Here is a 20,694-nt window from a genome sequence, read left to right on the forward strand (position 1 = left end):
TCAGCTGATCATGTATTTTTTTTTTTTTTAAGGCTCCAACCAGCTCCCTAAGGGCTCTATTAGCCATGAGCATTTTTCCAAGTATCTGGGACACTAATCATAGGTACGGAGCCTGCTCTGTAACAAAATGTCCACAGGAAGAAGTCAGAGTTCTAAATTAGGAGGCTGACTCCCACCCCCACCTGCAAGCCCAGGTCAAGCCCTAGCTCCCAGCTCTGCTCTGATGAAGGTTCTAGTTTTCCTACCTTAACCGGCTACTTGCCAGACTCAATCACCTGGCAGTGGCTGCTGTTGTCTGGCACACTGTAGAAATAGGAGTGTGAGTGCCTCTAGCTCTGGAGAGCCTCCTCCCCCCTCTCGGGGACACTCCTTACCCCCAGCTGCCTGCCTGGGCACCTTTTCTTGACTACGGAGATGCCTGGGAGATGGAGGGCAACCAGAGAGAGAGGGACATTTGAAGTCCACAGACTGGTTCAAACCCTGCGTCTATCATTTGCTAGCCGGGTCAATTTGGGAAACTTGGTGAGCGTTTCTGAGGCATTGTCTCCTCATCTGTAAAGAGGGTAAACAGCAGCTTTCTTGTATAGCAAGAACAATAGAGACAAACAATAGGACAGTTCCCGGGACAAAGGAGTGCTCAGCAAAGGTGAGGTCCTCTCCTCATCCCTGTTGTCCCTGTAACGGGTCAGTTCGGGGAAGGGGGAGGGACATGGCTGCCACCACCTGGTGGGAGGACACTTCTTTAGGAGGCGACCCTGGCAGTCAGCAGTGCAGTTTTCCGACTCCTTCTCAGAAGACATTAAGCCCAGCTTTCCCTCCAACTCCATCCCCTCCTGTTATCGATTTAAGAGAATCGACTCCTTGGGGTTCCTCTCGTCTTTATAGTTTTGATGTGCGTTTTCAGTCAATTCCAAAGCGAAGCTTTCCAACCTCTACAGTTTCTCTCTGCGTGGTGTTTCATAAATACACTAAGTATGTGTCCTTTTATGCCGTTTAATGCTGAAGTCTGATGCTAGTACTCACACCGTAAATTGTCAAATGACAGCGCTTTTCCTTTGTGCTAGGTCGGACTAGCAAGGAAGAGCATTTTATTCACAAACCAGTGACCATGCACACGAGACAACAAGAGGGAGGTGTAAAATAAACAACCGATATTGGGATGCAATCAAAGCGACGTTTGTTTGTTTGAGCAAAATCTTTATTTGTTTAAATAATGGTTCTCATCTGGGGAGCTTTCAAAAAATATTGATGCAGAGGTCTCCCCGTCGTCTAAATGAAATAAAAATATCTGGGGGCAGGGCCAGGGCCTCCTAGGAAATCAGCAAGAGCGGAGAACCTCTGCTCTGACGTACAAACAAGCGGTGCTATTAAAAACACTCGTCGATAAAATAATTGGGAAACGTGTTTGTGGTTCAAACAGTTTAGGGCAGTTATGTAACTAAAGGGAGTTGAGGTGGTAAAAAGTCCTTTTTAAAAATGATACTGGAATATTTGTCATATTAACAGTCTCTTTTGCGTCGTCTCCAACTTTCAAATCTTTATTAGGAAATATTGTTGCTGAATTATTCTATTGATCTATGAACCCATGAAATGAAAGATTTTTTAAAAGCTAACATAATTTTAATTTTGGACTGAGTTGATTATAGGTTTATTGAATCATTTTATCTTATTTAAATTTACATTGGGGAGTTTATGGTGGACTGTACGTATTTTAATTGACTTTTTTCCAGCCCTGTCGAGGTATAGTAGACAATCAAACATTGTATAATATTTAGGTATAAAACTTGATGATGCGATATACATATACGTTGTTAAATACTCACCACAATCAAGTTACTTAACCTATCTGTCACCTCACCGTTACTTTCTTTGTTATTATTTTTATCAATTATTTTTGTTGGGAAGAACTGCTGTGAAGCCATCCCACCTGAGTGCTTGTTCTTTAGGAGAAATGTAGCATAATGCACTGTGCCAGTGTTCTTAGGCTGTGGGGGTCTCGTTACCAGTGCAGGTTATAATCAGTAGGGCCCGAGGCTCTGCATGTCTAGCAAGCTCCCAGATGACAAGACACTATTCAGTGTCTCCTCACGGATTTCGAAGCTCTGTTTTTAGATATAGACACATTTGAGATCGTTATGTCTTCATGGTGGGTTGACCTCTTTGTTAGTATGCAGTATTTCCCTTTATCTTCGGTGACATTCATTCTGTTTCTTTTTTGATATTAATGCAGCCACTCCAGATTTCTTTTTACTATATTTTCATCCTTCTTATTTTTTATCTTTTTTAACCTAATGATGCCTTTATATTTATAGAAAGTTTCTTATGTAATTCACTCTTGCTTTTTGATATGAGCAGATAACCTCTGTCTTTTAATTGGGATGTTCTGACCATGTATATTTCATGCAGTTATGAATACGTTTTCATTGAAATCTACCATCTTACTAGTTTTCTATTTGTTCCATCTATGTTCCTTTTTTCTCTTTTTCTGTCTGCTTTTGGATTGAGTATTGTTTATGATCTTATTTTATTTTATCTCCAATATTGGCTTGTTAGTTATAACTCATTCATTTCCCCTTCATTTTGATTTACGTTCTAGGGTAACCAAGATGCCTTGACTCAACTTTAGACAGGTTCCTTCCTTAATAAAAGCCCATGACTTGCCTTTTCTTAGCACATATATTTTAATAAACTTGTACTTATAATTTTTTCTCTGTGTCTTTAGGATGTCACTCTTTCTCAAGGCCTAAGGAGTCATCTTTTTGAAACGAAATCATCAAGAAAGATAGGCCCCTCTCTCCTCCTGGTCTCTGGGGGAGGGTGGGAGCCTACTTTTGATAAGTGACAATTAGCAGACACAGATGGCTTAATAACACTGACAAATCTCCTCTGTAATGTCCTCCAGGACTTTTCCATTAGGTCAACCCAGCATTTAAAAATCCTCCTGCCTTTTCCTTCAGTAGAGTTGAATTCAGTCTCTCTCCTTTATTGCAATAGCTTTAATTAAATATTCCATGCTGTTTTTGATAAGTGTTCAGTGCAACTGTTCTTTTACAAGGGTTCACAATAAAACCTTTTGCTTATCACAATCTTCTTTCAAATTATATAATTTCATGCACTAGAGCCTTACAATCCCTCCCTCTCATCCCCTCTTTCATTATTATACATTTTACTTTTACATAAGTTATAAGCCCCATAACACATTGCGACTCACTTTGTCTTAGTCTATATTTTTTTACAGTTATTAAAAATAAGAGAAATGCCTTTTTTTTTTACCTTACCTTTTCTGTCCTCATCACTCTTCATTTCTTTGTGCAGATCTAAGTTTAAATCTGCTATCGTACTGCTTTTATGGTGATGATAAACTTTTTTGATGATGAACTTCTTTGAACACTTCTTGAAGAACATTTCTGCTGACATTTCCCAGCTTTCGTTGTCCAGAAACATTTTTATCTCACCCAAATATCTTGTTGGGTATGAAATTCTGGGCTGTCAGACTTTTTTTAAAACTCTTTTTAACGTATGGTTACATAGGAAAAGCAACCTGTGATGACCAAATAACGCATTTCTCTTTTCTGGTTCTTCAGGGAAGACAGCTGGGTGCTTTCTGGTAACACTCAGTACTCTCCCAGGTGAAAGGCTGAGCACAGCCGACTCCTGGCCTCTTCCAGATCGTGCAGGGCTCCGGGGGGCATCAGGCATCCTCTGGGTCAACCCCTGCAAAACCTTACAAAAACGCTGCAGTGAAAATTCTGGGAGCGTTTCTTGAAACCTGAAAGTATAATCTAGGCCAGTGAAGCATAACGAAGGTTTCAATTCCAGGTCTCTAGCAAAAGTTAATACTTTAGTCTACGGCCACACCACCCTGAACACACCCGATTCTGTCTGATCTCGGAAACTAAGCAGGGTCGGACCTGGTTCGTACTTGGCTGGGAGACCGCCTAGGAAGACCAGGTGCTGTAGGCATTAAAAAAAAAAGTTAAAACTTTATAGTTTATCTGGCTTTTTCTCACTGTTAGAATGGGGACGACTTTCTTCGACACTTTCTACATTTTACATGGAAGCGGAATGTAAGATTTTTCTAATTTCCTAAAGTAAAATCACCTTGTTAAATGTCATCAGTCTCTCTGTTTTTCCTGAAGGTTAGAACCTTTATTTAAGCAAGAAGAAAATAATTTACTCTGTAACGTGCTTAGCTTTCGAGCTATTAGCAACTTTGTTTGCATACACATAGATATTTTTCTTAAACCAACGATATTCATTTCCTGTGAGTGCTATAACCAATTAGCACAAACTAGGTGACTTAAAACAATAGGAACATATTCTTTCACAATTCTGGAGGCCAGAAGTCCAAAGTCAAGGTGCCCGCAGAGCCGCAGTCTCTCTGGAAGCTCTAGGGGACAAGCCTCCCTTTTCCAGCTCCTGGCCGCCGCTGGAATTCCTCGGCTTCCGGTCCCCTAGGTCCAGTCCCTGCCCTTTTCACATCGCCTTCTCCTCTGTGCATCCGTTTCATCTCCCTCGGTCTTTCTCTTATAATGATACCCGGATAATTCAGGATCTCCTTATCTCACATTCACAAAGACCCTTTATCCTTATAAAATAACACTTACAGGTTCCCGTATCTTTTCCTCTGGTCTGGATAGAGGACCTGATGTCTTTGGGTGGCTATTATTCAGCCTCCTACCCCAATATTATTTCAATTTTTCTGTATGCAAACTTTTCTTGAAAAACACTGGTCTTGTGGGTTAGTAGAAAATTAAGGAGGTATTGCACAGCTGAAAGGAATGCCGGCATGTGGAGTTCTTTGATTTGGGGTTTTTAATGAATAATAATCATTATAATAAAGCTAGTACTTACTGAATATTTATGGTGTGCCTGGCCTGAGATAACTTCTTTCAAGCCTTGCTACTGAAAGGATGGTCTGAGGACCAGCAGCAATGAAATATATACTTCCTCAGTCAGAATCTACATTTTACCAAGATTCCTACTGACTTGCCTGAATATTAAAGTTCGGTGAAGTTCTACTCAGCCCACACTTAATTAACCCTCATAAATATCCTATAACGCAGCTGTTATTGTCAGCACCTAGTATTTTACTGATGAAGAACACAAGGCTTAGAGGGTTTAGGTAACTTTCTCAAAGCCAGTTAATTAGCGAGAGTGGATCCTATCATCCATCATTCAGGAAGTGCTAGCTTTCATTATATTTTATTACAGAAGGTGTGTGAATAATAAAAGGGTTTCTATGCAAAGTAACCTCACAGGGTGACCTGAGCATAAATCCCTAACCGGGCGGGTCGTGGTCAGTGCTAATGCTCCAGGCATGCTACTTCTTTACTAAAAGGCCTGTCCTTGCCTTAAGCAGGCCCCGTCTGTTGTTTCTGTGCATCCGGGTTAATACACCTTCGAAATGTCCTTTCAGAACCCTCCTTCTGGTACCCGGTCACCCTTCCAGAGTCCTCAACAGAGCATAGGATCTTAACCACCCTGCAACCTGATCTCCACGTGACTGCCCCTGAAAGAGCAGGCGTGGTCTTAAACTGTCCTGTCATCCAGCCCTGAGTTGCTTCCTGTCACCTTCATGTCACCTTCCTCACGTTCCCTCCTGAGTCGCAAATGCACAGAAAGAAGCTTTGAGCTGTTATTCTCCCAAGTATTTATCTCTGTCTGTTGAGACCTTGCTTCCAGGTATAACCTCCGTTTGGCTCACATCCATTTTTATAAACATTCTCTGCAGGTTTGGGTGTTCTTCCCCGACAGGCACCCATAACCATCTACGATGTCCTCTTCATATAGCAAACGACGGACGTCGATTCCTTGGTAACACAAGGAAAGCTACGTTCCAGCAGCCCTGTACGTCCCATGAGTTTGTAGTGTGTTCCAGGCTAGCCAGTTACTCACTCTCAGCCCTGAGACTTCCTACGGGACTTCCTAAAACGGCATTTCTGTATAATATCATCCTAGATAAATTATGTAGACTCGTTAAAAGCTATCAATTGGTCAATTGCTCGAATATTGGTTAATGAAATGACTTTTATTTTGCAGAAGATAAAAAAAAGTGCCAGTTAGAACCAGAAGATGATTTTAACCCCTGCCATCTGCCTCCTGTTCATTTGCGTAGATGAAAAACTGACAGGCAGACGGCACAGTGGAAGAGTGGGGACCTGTTTACGGTCTGCGAAAGAGGTCGCAAGACTCAGTGGTACTGTCTGTCTCTTTATAACTTTAAGTTTACTGATTTAAACGAACAATCTATTAGGAAGCGATCTTAGGTGTGGTGCATCTCGGTGACACGATTGTCCCCTTCATTCTACCGAGCTTCAGAAATTGCAGCTCAGACCTCCTTCCATCCTAATTACGGTCATGAATTCTCCACGTTACGTTTATTAACAACAAAACTACTCTGTTTAAAGGAGATATTTATAAATCTTCTTTGTAAAGATTTGGTTTTAAGCCTATTTTATAAGTTGGGGATAACAGTAGGGGAAAAAACAATATTTGCCAACTTAGTTTATAAGTGTTTTACCCATAGTGTCTCACTTAGGCCCAGATCAATGCTGTGATCTTTTTACATACTGTCTTCTTTTTACATATAAGAAAAACTGAGGCTTAACAATGTTCGTTTGGCCAGCATCAAGGCCACGCAGCCGTAAGTGGTGTAGCGCGCCTGGCTGCAGCGTGTGGCCATCCCTCGAGGTGCCCAGGGCTCTGGTCACTGTCCCTGCATTAATCTTCACTAGTCTTCACCAGCTCACCCTGCAGCTCAGCTGGGAGACACACACTTCCGCCAGGTGTCCCTTGACCTTCGGGGTCGCTCAGGGTCAGGGGACTATGCTGCTCGTGTCTCAACTGTGCTTTCTTTCTGCTCGGTCTCAGCCAGAGGCTGCTCGTTAATGCCGCAGAACACGATTTTGTATTCCAAGGAAAGAACGAGGTTATAGCGAGTATTTCTAATTTGAGAGAAAAGGCCGTTCTTACCGCGTTAGGGAAAGAGGGCAGCTGCAGTGGGACATGACGCTAAAAGTAGAAAAACCCTGATGTCGTCCTGTATGTCACTTACGCCTCAATGAAAAAACAAAAACAAAAACAAAAACAAACCCAAAACCCATGAGATTCTCTCCAAACAAAGACTTCTCTTTTAGGTCACTTCCCTCTTTTCTTCATTTGCATGTATTTGATTACTGGTTGCAGATTTCCTCAGATCTAAGATTTACAGTAACTTTATCAAAGAGTGTTTATCTTTTCCACAAAAATTCACCTTCAAAAAATGAGTACACAATTTTCAAAAGATCCGACAGGGTGACAGCGTCAGGTTGCTGCGGGGGTATGTCTGAGGTTTTGCTGGATTGCGAAGTGCACCTGCTGCGTTTGGAAGCCTTTCCCACTGCTGAGATTCGTGCTGAACGGTGGGAAAATGATCTTACAGTAGAAATCATGGTTGTATGTTCAACTTGTTCCTAGTCCTCTAAGTATGCAAAAAATGCTGTGAATTAGATCAACCTTAAACTCTGGGATAACTCTGGGACTTTTCCTCACATTTATGTGAGGAAAGAAAGAAGCAGTAAAATCCATGTGCTCTGTTCAGACATATTTTGAACCCATAGTAGTAACTTAAGAAAAAGCAACTAAGACCAAGTTATTTTTCCATAAAGTTTTTAGCGTCATTTAGTATCATTTGGACAGTAATCATATTTTCCATTTTTGAACTTATAAGTATATTTGTAATATAAGTATATGCGCAATAAAAATCTGGCTGGTTTTCCCTCAGCTCCGAAGATTGAGTTAAAACTGGTTCAAACACCATCTGAACTGCAGCGTGAAACCCAACTTCTCTTGTCGTTTATCAGCCGATTCCTGGGCATTACGGCTCAGTCGACTCTGGCTTTTATTTCTTCATCTTCCTTCCGTTTGACTGTTTGTGTTCAGCGCTTTCTTCTCCATCTCTGTGGTTCTTTCCCTTAGTTTCCCCTAAACGAATCATATATGTTTATCGTGTGCAGCAGAATGATGCTGACGGGTTGGGCTGTGCGGCGGAATAACAAAGCGCAGCGCGTAATAGAAATGAAAACTGAACATACGTTCCCGCTATAAGACATTTCTAGCTATGTTTATACCCCGCCTATTTTACTGGTTCTCTTCTCTTTTCTTGCTCCCTACACCCAACCCTCCAATCCCAATCAACTTCAGGCATTATTATTATTATTTTGAATATCTTCTCTCCTCCTTTTACTTTAATATGCATTTATTGATGTGTTTAATGGTGCCCACATTGCTCTGAGGCTCTGTTTATTTTTCCTAATTCTTTTTTTTTCAGATTTCATGACCTATATATTGATCTGTTTCCAAGTTTGCTGATTCTTTTCCGTCAACTCAAATCTCCTTTTGCATTATCTTATGGGCTGAATCACGTAAAGACCTAAACCTTCCATACCATGGAGTGTGATCTTATTTGGAAATAGGGTTGTTGCAGAAGTAATTCACTAAGATGAGGTCATGCCAGAGTAGGGTGGGCCGTAATCTAATATGACTGGTGTCCCGATGAAGAGAGGACGTTTGAACGTAGACGGAGGAGAGAGCGCCGTGTGAAGATGAAGGCAGAGATTGAAGTGCTGCAGAAGTCAGGAATGGCAAAGATTCAGCGAAGCAGCAGGCTCTAGAGAGAAGCGTGGGGCGTATTTCTCCCTCCTGAGCCTCAGGAGGAACCAGCCCTGTCAAAACATTGACCTCAGACTTCTAGCTTCTCGAACTGTGAGCCCGCTGCCTCTGCCATTTAAGCCTCCCAGTTTGTGGCACTTTGTTATGGAAGCCGTAGCAAACTAATACACACTTTTTTAGTCTTTTTTTTTTTTTTAATTTTTAAACCAGCTAGAAACTTTATCCCAGAGTTAACTTCCCCATCTAGTCACAGGCAGTATTAGACAACTGCTATTCAAGCAGTAGTGAGGGAGGCGGAAGAGATAGGTGAGAACTTTTTCCAACAGGCGTTCCTCCACTTGGATGTATGAAGAATGGAGAATGTCTGAATAAAACTGTTCTTAAAACTAAAAATGGCCAGAGAACAATGGAATCTTCCACAGATATTAGCAAATGGTGGGGGCAAGATTGTGGACAGAGCACGTTGGAAGACAGTAGTTGGTTGGGGTGAAATGAAGTCATTTCCTGAAACCCAGATCAGCTTGGTCCACATCTCAGTGCCATTTGCCCACCAGGTTATGTTCTTATCGTCCATGCAAGGGAGGAACGCACAGCCCTAAGCTGCTTCTAAGCGTGAGCTCTAGTCCCTTTTCATTTATTTCTTTTGCTTCATTATTTATTTACGCTATTTATGCTCCCCCATCCCGGCGCTCTCACTAATTGCAATGTTATTCAAGTTAACGTTCATAAATAAATTATTTCAGCAATCGATTAAGTATAAATTAGTTGACATAATTGTGCATCCATTTTGGTAAATACAGAATGTGACATTAAGTATTTTATGCTTCCATAAACTCTTGGTTTCTCTGATCATTAAAACTTTCTGAATAATGATAAATCACATCTTTCTCATTATCCTTAAATTTCCTTTAAACGTCATCAATTTCAATAGAGAATAATGAAGAGAAATAAAAAGTGTTCTTATCTAGACTTCTGAATAAGATACAACAGAATCGAAAAGGCAGACAGACACTCACAGCCTCCTTTCTTAATGAAAGTATTTTTCACTCCCATCAGTAGACCATTTTTTTCTGCCTTAATTCTAAGGGACTTCCCCAAACAGCAAGATTTAATATAGTGATTTAAAGAAATTCAACCCTTGAAAATTGGTCACTCCCTTCCATTTCATAATTGAAAGTAATTTTTTGGGCTGAAATACCATCCTAAGGCTAAAATAATTTATTTCAAAGATATGTTGTACAGGGAGGGTTCTTGATCATTGTCTTCTTTTCCTTTTTCTTCCTCATCTTTCATTTCCTTCCTTATTTTCCCCCGATGTTCCCCTCCCCCTTCTTCACTCCTTCAACAAACTCATTCCATTCATCCTTACTGGATCCTTAGTTCCGTAGACCCTGAAGAGAGAGTCTTTTTTCCTGAGACCTCTGGCAGAGCCTGTGTGCTGGCTTGGCTCATCAATGCCCATGCATGTCACATGGCCTGAAGGGTGTGGCTGTGACAAAACAGGGCTTGGCTTTGATGCAGAAATAGAGAGTGGGGATGGTGAGTCATAAGGGGTGCACATCAGGAAATTGGTTCCTGAAAGCATCGGGAGCATGACCTTACTGAAAAAAGGAAATGGATGCCGGCAAGAAAGGACAATAAGCTATCTCTACAGTTGCCCTGTGTGTGTGTGTGTGTGCGCGCGCGCGCGCACGTGTGTATGTTTATCTAGGTGATTAACTAAGAAAGCCCTTTCCTCATACAAGTGTATAATGTTTTTTTAAAAAAATGGTTTTACAATTATATTCAAGGTGATAAGCATTTGTTTTTGGTATGAAGTAGAGATATCTTACAAAGCTTTTTTTTTTTTTTTTAAATGGACAATTTTTTAAAAGTGTTTATTGCGCAATTCACTGTTTCTCAACTGATTTTAATAGACCTCTTTTTTTTTTTTTGAAGTCCAAACTGCCATGTATACACACAGATTAAACAGAGAAGTGATTGCTCCACAGTTTGTAACAATGCACTTTGTGTCACGAAAGCTCCACGTTCTGGGGGGCGGGGGGGGGGGCAGTGGCCCTGGGTTGGCTTTCACAGTCCTCAAGGGATCTGTGTACCCCAGTAGCTAAGAGCTCAGCTTCGGATTGTCCCTTTCTGCAGTCCACTGCCATGGCAGCATTTGAATGACCAAGATGTTTTGTGTTTTAGACACTGATTTTGTTTTTTTTTTTAAATACTTTTTTTTTTTTTTTCAATTGTGAAGCACACACTAACACTCTTCGAATCAACTTAAAGTAGACACATGCATAAGATTTTAGGCCATCTCCAGCAAATATTACCAGTTAGGAACACAGATTCTTCTTTTAGGCATTTTAAGACATAATAAATTAAATGAGTTTGAAATAAGAATACTAGGTAGCGATTCTAGGATGTAACCAGCACTGGATCTGGAATCAGAACGTTCTCACTCACCTGCTTGACCTTGGCCTGGGTGCTGCACTTCTAAGCATTGGTTTCAGCATATATAAAGTAAGAGTAATACTGTGACTTGCAAGGTTATTTTGAAGATTAAATGGGACTTATTAAATATCCATTATCAATCTGGCAGCATGCTAACATTGCTGAGTCTATGCTTAATTAGTTGTAACTCATCTTTAAAGCCGCAAAATTACCCTCACATGTCGCCGTAGCCAAACTCTCTCGATGTAGGAAATAACCTAGTATCGCTGATCCATCTTAATAAAACGTCCCTTACATCTGTTCTTAGCACTATCTATGGTGCCGCTCAAATCCAAGTCCATGAATTCCAGGAATTAATGGGAGACGAATAAGTTGACAAAAGTGTTGCTGCCTGGCTCCTGGTAGCAGCTATTCAAATGTTGGCTGTTTTAAAACGTAATCAAGACGATTGAAGCAGGTGTTGAAAAATGTGACGTGTGGTCAGCAATAAATATCTTGGCTATACACCCAATGGAGAATTCACTTGAAAACTTAACAGAGTTATGTATCTGTAGGGTTCACACAAATGGGTTTATTTCCATTAATCTAGTTTGTAGCTGTTTTGAGACAAGCTTTCTTCTGCCACAACTGTCCTCTCTCCCTGAAGAGCATTTACGACCTCATTTGAATGACAACAATATTCCTGCAGTTTCTGATGTTGACTGGTCAGAGGTGGCCTTACTCTAGGGCCCTGCATTGAAGCTGTTTCAGCAGCAGTTAGGGGGTTGAATTAAACATACACATGTTAACATTTTCAAGGCAAAATTACACGCATGGGAACTTCTATATTTTTAAATGCTGCTTGGATATGAATGCGAGGTTGGTATTTTTAGATCTCTTTTGTGGGAGACAGACTCAGTCGTGGCTCTCGGGCTCCTTGCCTCCTGGCATTCTCTTGAGTCTGGGCAGGACTTGTGACTTGATTCTAACCAATAGACTGTAGCAGAAGTGACAGGGTCTTTGTGATTACATGTCCATGATGCTGTGGGGATGTTACCGAAAGTGTAGCCCTGTCTCTTTCTTTGGCTTTGAAGAAGGGGCAGCCACGTTGGGGAAGCCCGGGTGTCAGGGAATCATAATTAGGAGTTGGGGACAGTCTCTGCCCTATAAACTGCAAGAAGACGAGGTCCTTGGTCCTGCAGTCACCAGAAAATGAATCCTATAACAGAGAGAGCTTCGAGGCAGGTCCCTTCCCAGCTGAGCTGCTGATGAGACCACAGCCCCAGCCAACATCTTGGGTTCAGCCTTGGGAGACCCTGAGACAGACACCCCAGCTAAGCCATGCTTGGACTCTTGACCCACGGAAGCTACAAATACTAACTACAGAAACTCGACGTAACTAATAGCTGCTCTTAAGAAATAAATACTACACCAACATTTAAGGGCCAACGACACAGTAGAAACTGTCTGGAGTGCCAGCCTGGGACTCAGGTTCTGGGTTCTAGGGCAATGCTGGCATTTTTTGTCATAGTAATCCTTGGAGAGTTCCCCCCTTTTCTGTACAATTTAAAATTTCAATGTTTAACCTAAATATATTTTAAGCTCCATTATAGCTATAAATGTATTAAGGGTTTTAGAATTATAGCTCTAAGAGTTATAGTTTGAATACCTCTGGTTAACTATTAAATCCACCTCTTGTTTATTTTGGAATTCCTGGTGCTCGTAAATGGTTGGTTGGGATTAGTAGGGCCCGTATTTGATGACTGAATAGAGCATATTGATTTCTCATTGGAAACCAGTTGATGAATTTATGTTTTCATCTCATCTGTTTTCTTAAGCTGGGGAATCTACCAGCAGGAATATGAAAATTTAGATACAATGTATTAAGTATAAATAGAGTTTCTCAGTCCATTGCCATATGAAATAAAAATGGTGCCTTTTCTTTCCAAGCTGAAAAATCTGAAATGTTTTATGTTTATATATTCCCTGGCCACAAAAAATAGAAAAAATAATAGTAAAATTAATTTGGAATATACAAGGAAATTAAAAATTAATTAGTTAATCCCATCTACTGTATTCCTTAAAAAAAAAATTCATACGTCACAATTAGAATAGAGAATCTTTATTGCCTTGTGTGGTGTATTTGTGCAAAAATCCTATCCAGTAGATGTCAGCAAATTAACCTTAAAAATAACCATGGAGGCTTCTCATATTAGCTTCATAACCACTTCTAGGTGCATTATAAGAAGTTTTCTTTCTACAGAGCAAGATTTTACTTCACTGTATCTATAATTTAAAAAGAAAGAAGGGAAGACAGAAAAAAAAAAACCCATCCTGATTCACAAAAAGCTGCTCTCTACCCACCCCCCCTTTTTTTATCTCATGTAATAAAAAGTCCATTTTGAAATATCATACAGAAAACCAACACAGCCTCATGGTTCAGAGACCACAATAAAATGGTAGCACGAAAAGGAGACATCATGACGTCATTCGAAGATTTTAAGGGACGTGTGGTCTTGTACATCTCTATCTTTCACTGTCGAAGAGGCCCAGGTGGTAAAATTTTACCTGGAAACTTTCTGAAATAAACAGCACAGCCCCATGTACACATCATTTTGAGATACATAGGATGCGAGAGGAAAATAGACCCAATATGTAGAAAGCTAACCTACGGTGAAGTGTGTGTTTCTTCCCCACTCCTACCTTGAAGGAGACCATGGGAGGGGTTGGGGGAAGTCCCAGCATAACCAGAAGGATTCCAAGCGTGAGGGTGGGTCTAGGAGAGAGAAAGGGAGCTGGGTTCTCAGGGGAGATGGGTAGACTCAGAGGGCGGCCGTATTCTGGAGCGGGGACTTGGGGGTCCAACAAGTCACCGGGCTAGAAAGAGACAGCAGTGCAGTGGGGAGGTGGCCCACTTATCAGGGGGAACAGAGCTGAGTGGGAGCTGGAAACTTCATTTCTTTTTATTTTTAGAGATTATGATGTAAATGTAATGCAGACTAAGAAAGTGCACATGTAAGTATAGAACTGAATGAATATATAAAAGTATATATCGAACGAACATATATGTATATATAAATATTAATGTGGACTCAAAGAATATATATATATATAAATAAATATATTAATAGGTAGTATGTACATACATAGCGATAAAGGTAATATTTGCCCTTCTGACAGCTAGACTTTTAAGCGGGAATTGAGAACTGAAACAGAAAAATTAACTATCAAAAGGGGTTGTGCTACAACTTGCAAAAACAGATAAATTAAACCAAACCATACCAAACCAGACTATGAGACCTGTAATAGACTAAATTCAAGCTCTTTGATTCAAGCCCATTCTGTGTGTTCCAAGAAAAGACCACAGGTAAACTGATCCAACATTAACTCGAAAGGGAGTACTGTGTTCTAAAGATAAGATGCCTGGCTATTCCAACAACTTCTAAGTTTTAGCTGTTCTTTCAAGGTGTGGTGGTATCTCTGTGAACTTGCTTTGCATTTTCTTGATAATCAATATATCAAGCCCATTGTATATATTCATTACTTATTGGGTATTTTTTGTATATGTGTGACACACTTTTTCAGTCTCTTGCCCATCTTTTTATGGGTTGTCTATCTTTCCCTAATGATTTGTAAGAGGGATTTGAGATCTAGTTTTTATGTAGATATGGATTTGAATCCTAGCTTTGTTACTTGCTAGCTATGTGATATTCAGCTGGACTGAGACCCTTGGTTTACTGGAGAGGAACATAAGAGAACAAATGTTTTAAACAGTTTTATGTACAATTTTAGTACTAATTAGAAAATCATTCTTAGTTATGAACAAGACAAGTTCCTTAAAATATCTGTTTGGCAGGGCTCTGTCAGATTTTTTTTTTTTTTAAACTTAATTCTGAAAACCTTTGGATGCTAAGATACACAGTCCTTGTTTCTGAATATTCGCTTCCTGACAACTCTTGAGTAGTTCCACTGTCTTCTGGGGCTGTTTCTGGATCTGGAAACTGATCAGGAAACTGAGGTTAAGGGACGCAGAGCAATTTGTGTGAGGTCTCCTCCTCCTCGTCATTGACAGAGTATGGGTCTCAAACCCTGCTGGGTCCAAAGGCCACAGACCGAATGTGCACTAAACCATGCTATCTCTGGATAGAGTCTTCATGCTTGAGTTAGAAAAAGATATTGTTGAGCTACTGCTAAGTTTAGGATACATTTCTGCCTTGAAATAACATGGTATGACCTTCAGTTCTTATGCCAACTCCTCTTTCCTAAAACCTGCATTATAGAAATACTAAAAACCACCAGCTGTATCTAAATACATGTTTACCGTGCATCTGTGGGCATGGTGGATACAGTGATGAGTGAGATAGATAGATAGGTATACTTCCCATCTGCGTGGGGCTCGGTATAGACAATTATTACAAAGAAGGCTTACAAGGTCCACGGAAAGGTGATAGAATAGGTGTATATCTGTTATCTATCTATCTATCTATTTTTGGGGGCACAAATAGAAAAAGGAATATTGAGCTTAGTAGCCTATCTCTCTTTTCTCATTAGAGGCCTTGATCTACTATTTCAAAAAAAAAATTTTTTTTTTATCTACTGTTTTCTTCTCATCCATATTTAAACATCTAAGTCTTTCCTTGCTTTAAATGAAGACGGTACCGAGAGAAAACCTCTCTCCATGCCCTGGTGTCCCCGTACCGCCCCATCGCGTCCCCCTCCTCGCTTCCTCGCCGTTGCTCAGTCTTCGGCGCCCCCAGTCTGCTGAAGCAGTGGTAGCAGTGCCGCATTCGAAGGCTGTCTCTCAGGCCTGACCTTTCTCATTCGTAGCCTCACAAGGCACGCTTGGACACGCCTTTCCTCTTCCTTCTCTGGTTCTTCCCGTGACTTCTCAGTCTCCCTGGAGGTTTCTCTGTCTCCTGCTCGTCCCTTGGCACATTGCCCTAGAAAGTCTTCTCCCTCAGTACACGCTCCCAAGGCGTCACCTCGCTCTATGATGACACCGCTCAAGTGCATCCCCAGCATGGATGACTCACAGCTGAGGCCCAGATCCACATCCAACTGCCCGTTGGTCGTTTCCATGCAGTTGTGCGAATCCACGTATTTGAAGTTAAGTGAACTATCTTCACCCTTCATTTGCTTCCCTGTCTCCAGAATGCGACGTACATCTAAGACATTGTGAATCATGCTTAAGTTAGTCTTTTCTTCCTCTCACCCATGAAATCAATCACGGATTTTACCTCCCGAATTTCTCACATCACCACCATTTCTTGCCTTTTTTTTTTTTTTTAACAAAGTATCCTAAATGGTCTTCTGACCACCAGGATTGTCCCCAACCAAACCGATTTTTCTCCAGTTTGCAGTTGGAATTACCTTTCTAAAGGGCAAATGGATCCTGTTCCTGCTCTGTTTAGAGCACTTCGATGGCCCCCTGTGATCCTCAGGAGAAATTGCAAGGCCTTTAACCCGACTTGCGAAGTCATTGGTCATCGACTCTGGGCTCACTCTCCATTTCGCCTCTCATCCTCCTGCTCCTTTTCACTCTGCACTGCAGTCGTAGTGAACTGATTTCTCCTTCCCAGCCTTGCTCTTCCCTTGCCTGCAGGTTTTCCACGACTCTTTCTCCCACACACCACCGTCTTGCTCGTTTTTATTCACCCCTCAGTTCCCAGTGCAGCCCCTGCCTCCTCTGGAAGAATTCCCCTTCCTTTTCCTTAGCCTGCTTACGTGGCTCTTCCCCATGTTACACAGCTCCTCCACTACTCGGCTCAGACTAAGCATTGCAATTACGTGGTTACCCGTGAGGACAGAACGGGACTGTTGTTTCAGGTTCTCCATTTCTCCCCCTACTATCTAGAATAGTGTAGAAAGAATGTGTAAAAATTGTGTGTATATTAAAACTGGTTGAATATTCCCATACCAACTCGAAAAAAGCCAAACATAAGAGTTTGGCTGAGAGGAAATGTTTCTATATGGTGATGTCTGCCAGACATTATTACTTTCTGGCTACTGTCATTACATTCCTTTAGGTTTTCTCTTTACCCACTGTCTTTCTCCCCAACTCTCCCACAATTAAAGAAGCATGTTATAAAACACAAATGATAGGACAAATGAGCAAATCGAAACATATTTTACATTCTCTGCCAGAAGCAAAATTGGAGACAGTATTCTCTGTCTTTATGATTTCACATGAGCAACAATGAAGTTCCATATACATTTTATATTTCTTACATTAGGGGGATTTGGAGGATCTTGGGCTTCTCCTCTGAGAAATGTCATTGCAGAAAGGATGAGATACCAAAAATGTCAGAATCTGGTCTCAGATGGCAACACCAAGGATTGCTTTGTGGATGAGTTCTTCTCTTTAGCTCGCTTGCTCATGCTCACACGCTCATTCTCTCTCTCTCTCTCTCTCTCTCTCTCTCTCTCTCTCTCTGTCTTTCTGTCTGTCTCTGTCTCTCTGTCTCTCTCTTTCTCTGTCTCTCTTTCTCCACATGTTTATGGTATGACATAGTTGCATAATTAAAATTTTACTTAAATTGCCAAGAGTCCAATCTTAAACACTTAGAAACAAGGACAATAACCTTCACTTTAACTTCCCTCTCATTGCTGGTTGTGACTATCTACAACCTCTACCCAGATCAGAACTTCCCAAAGATTTTTCTATGGCAACTAGTCCCTTAAGATGAGATCATTGGACTAGGTAAGTTCCTTCAGGTAAACCCCATATGTTGATGAGGGTCCCGTATTTAACAAGCTTGGACACTGCACGTTCTCTTTCTTTTTGGATGGTCACAATGCACATCAGCCTATTGCAGGCTTCTCTACTTCATCTTTTACAGATCTCCTAGTCTTGGCCCATACACAGTGCCTGGCAAAGAACAGGCTTTTATGAATGTTTGATGCTACACGAATCATCTAACATCCTATCTTTGATAAACGAGCCAACTTTCATCTCATCTATATCATTCCTAACAGTGTAGTTGACTAGAATGGGCTGAAACCATGACCCTCCCCTTCTCCTACCCTCTCCCAAGGCTAACTCTGCTGGCTAGTTAAGAAAACAGAACAGAAATTATGTCGTAGCACAAAGCCAACACATGGTGGGCATCTTCAAATAATATGCCAGAACACAGCTCGAAAAAACATGGCATAGTCATGGGTCACAAAACAAACACAGACATCACATAACAGACTGCCAGAGGATGACAAACATTTGAATATAAATTAAAAGAAGCTTTGCAGACACAGCATAACAAAAAGCCCAATTAAGAAAACTAACCATATGCTGCTACCAGAATGATTGGACACAGTGTAAAACACACAGGCACATCAAACGCAAAGACATCTCAGATAAAACAGCTTCATCAGACCCACTGGAACCAGCGCCAAACTGAGACTCCGCAGTGATAAAAGAGATTCTCCAGAGCCACCCTAAAAGTCCCCTAATAGAAAGCTCTTCCAGGTATAAAAACCCTGAAGCACTAAACAAGTGGTCATAGAAACTAAAGCAAAATAATAAACTTTTGGATGTTTTATTTTTTTTCCTTTCGCGTTGAAATAACACAGACCTTGATTTATTTAGTGACATTTTTAAGGGTATATAATAACTGGTGGTGAAGAGCATGATATTGAGAATCGGACAGGCTGAGCTGGAATTCTGGCTGAGTAACTTTCTAAAGGTGTGATTTTTGCAGGATAGTCTAAGTATCAGTTACTGCATATGGAAAAGGGGATAGAAATGCACATTTCTTCATACTTTTGTCAGGATTAAAATTCAAGAAGTAGGGTAAAGGGCAACATACAGTGTTTGGCACAGAGTGGGCATACACAGCACAAATAAGAAATATTTATCTTTATTATTTAAAGTTATACATGTTTCAGGATGTACATTAGAATGAACATTTTAACCTGTTTCCTGTTTGATTTAAGCAAATCCGAGAGTTCTGTCCTTGACATTATATTATTGTGATAACAGCGAGAGAGATAGGTCATAAAATGTTCATTTGTTCATATGCTTATTCATTTGTTCATTCATTCATTCATTCAACAATTACTTCCTGAATATCCTTTGGGCTCCAGTGAACTGTCCTAGGTGCTGAAGAGATGAGGCTGACTGAGGCATAACATTCACCTTCGTCATGCTCCTGCAGAGTGGTGGTGAAGGCACTCGGAAAGGGGGATGTTTTGAACACCTCAGAGTGCTCTTACTTTTGCCTGAGGGGTTTACTGAAGAGTCATTTGAACTTAGATGTTGGAGGGAACAATGGCGATTTCAGGAGGAAATGGGTGTTTGGGAGATGTTTTAACCTGCTTATTCCCCTTATTGAAACTGTGCCGGAAGAATGATAGACAGTTGTTCTCTAGGGCCCTTCAGCTAAGTCCTAATGCTCTGCACAGGTAGGAAGAGTTTTTCAGTGTTTAAAGCTTACTCTATTCCCCACCCCCTAGCCTCCACGGAACAGTTTTTAAAATGTAGATATTAAGAAAGAATGTGAACTTTAGAATTCTTTAGACTTGAAGATAATTTTCTCTGATTCTTTCTAGATATGGGACTTAAGGAAGTCATTAACTTCTTTGGGCTTCAATTTTAATCTGTAAAATCAGAAATTATGTATACCTTATTAGATATGGGCAGCATGTGGCTACAATTAGGTGAACCTCAAGAAAATGGTGATAAAATTGTTCTTGGAGAGTTATGAAATAAATACATAACATTTCAGAGCAGCATCCAAACGATACACAAAAGAGGGAGTAGTCCCTGTTAGGACACGTTGCAGAATTACGTGGCAGTAGTGGGAGTGAGCGTTTCTGAGTTAAGGAAAGAATGTGTCCATTGGTAGGGGATGTGGTCAGTCATGGACTTATAGAAAAGTCGAAGTCGTTAGATCAAAGGTTAGCGGCGTCCACCTGAGACCAGGGAAAGTACTTACCGTATTCATTTAAGTATCCAGCCTGCTTTACAGTGGCATTTACTACGGGGGACGAATGCGGTTTTGTTAGTACTTCAGTCTCTTATGAGTGAGTAGAGCCAGTTCGATCGGTTGTGAAGCCTTGACCTGATCGCATTTCAGAACTGTCAAGATGGAAGGCAAGGAAGCTGCCATGTGGGTGACGCACCCAGGCAGGCCCACGTGCTGGTTTCTGCCTGGACCATCATGCCGTCTACTCATGTCACGTGCTGCTTTGGTATTTCCACAGGGTGTCAACTGGACATACCAAATACGATGTGTCTGAAAGCAAACTTGCTCTTTCTCTCTTACGCTGTCTGGGCGACGTGCCCTAGGGTGGCCCCTATGATTGCATACCTGTGTAACCTCCTTCCTTGAGTACGAGTGAGACCTATGATCTGCTTTTATGCTGTAGAATATGGTGCAGTTGATGGGATATAATTCCTGCGACTATAGTATGTCATAAAATTAAAGGGATAAAGTCCCTAACATAAGTTGACTTTGGGTTAATCAATGGATCCCCGTGCAGCGGACCCTTTAGAAGGGGCCTGGGTGTGAGGCAGCAGTTCGGCTGTTCGCAGGGTGCTTGGCAATTTCTGTACAATACATACTTTAGAAAATATAGGGCGTTGACAGGTGCTGTATAAGACAATTTATGTGCATTATTTAATGTAAT

At 41.0% G+C, this 20,694-nt stretch overlaps 1 pseudogene; it reads left to right on the forward strand.

Annotated features, from left to right (window-relative positions):
- The first annotated feature begins 3,844 nt into the window (after positions 1-3,844).
- On the forward strand, positions 3,845-3,963 carry LOC118606959 (annotated as a pseudogene).
- The last annotated feature ends 16,731 nt before the right edge of the window (positions 3,964-20,694 follow it).

This window comes from Rousettus aegyptiacus, unplaced genomic scaffold (genome assembly GCF_014176215.1).
Source record: "Rousettus aegyptiacus isolate mRouAeg1 unplaced genomic scaffold, mRouAeg1.p scaffold_m13_p_8, whole genome shotgun sequence".
NCBI lineage: Eukaryota > Metazoa > Chordata > Mammalia > Chiroptera > Pteropodidae > Rousettus > Rousettus aegyptiacus.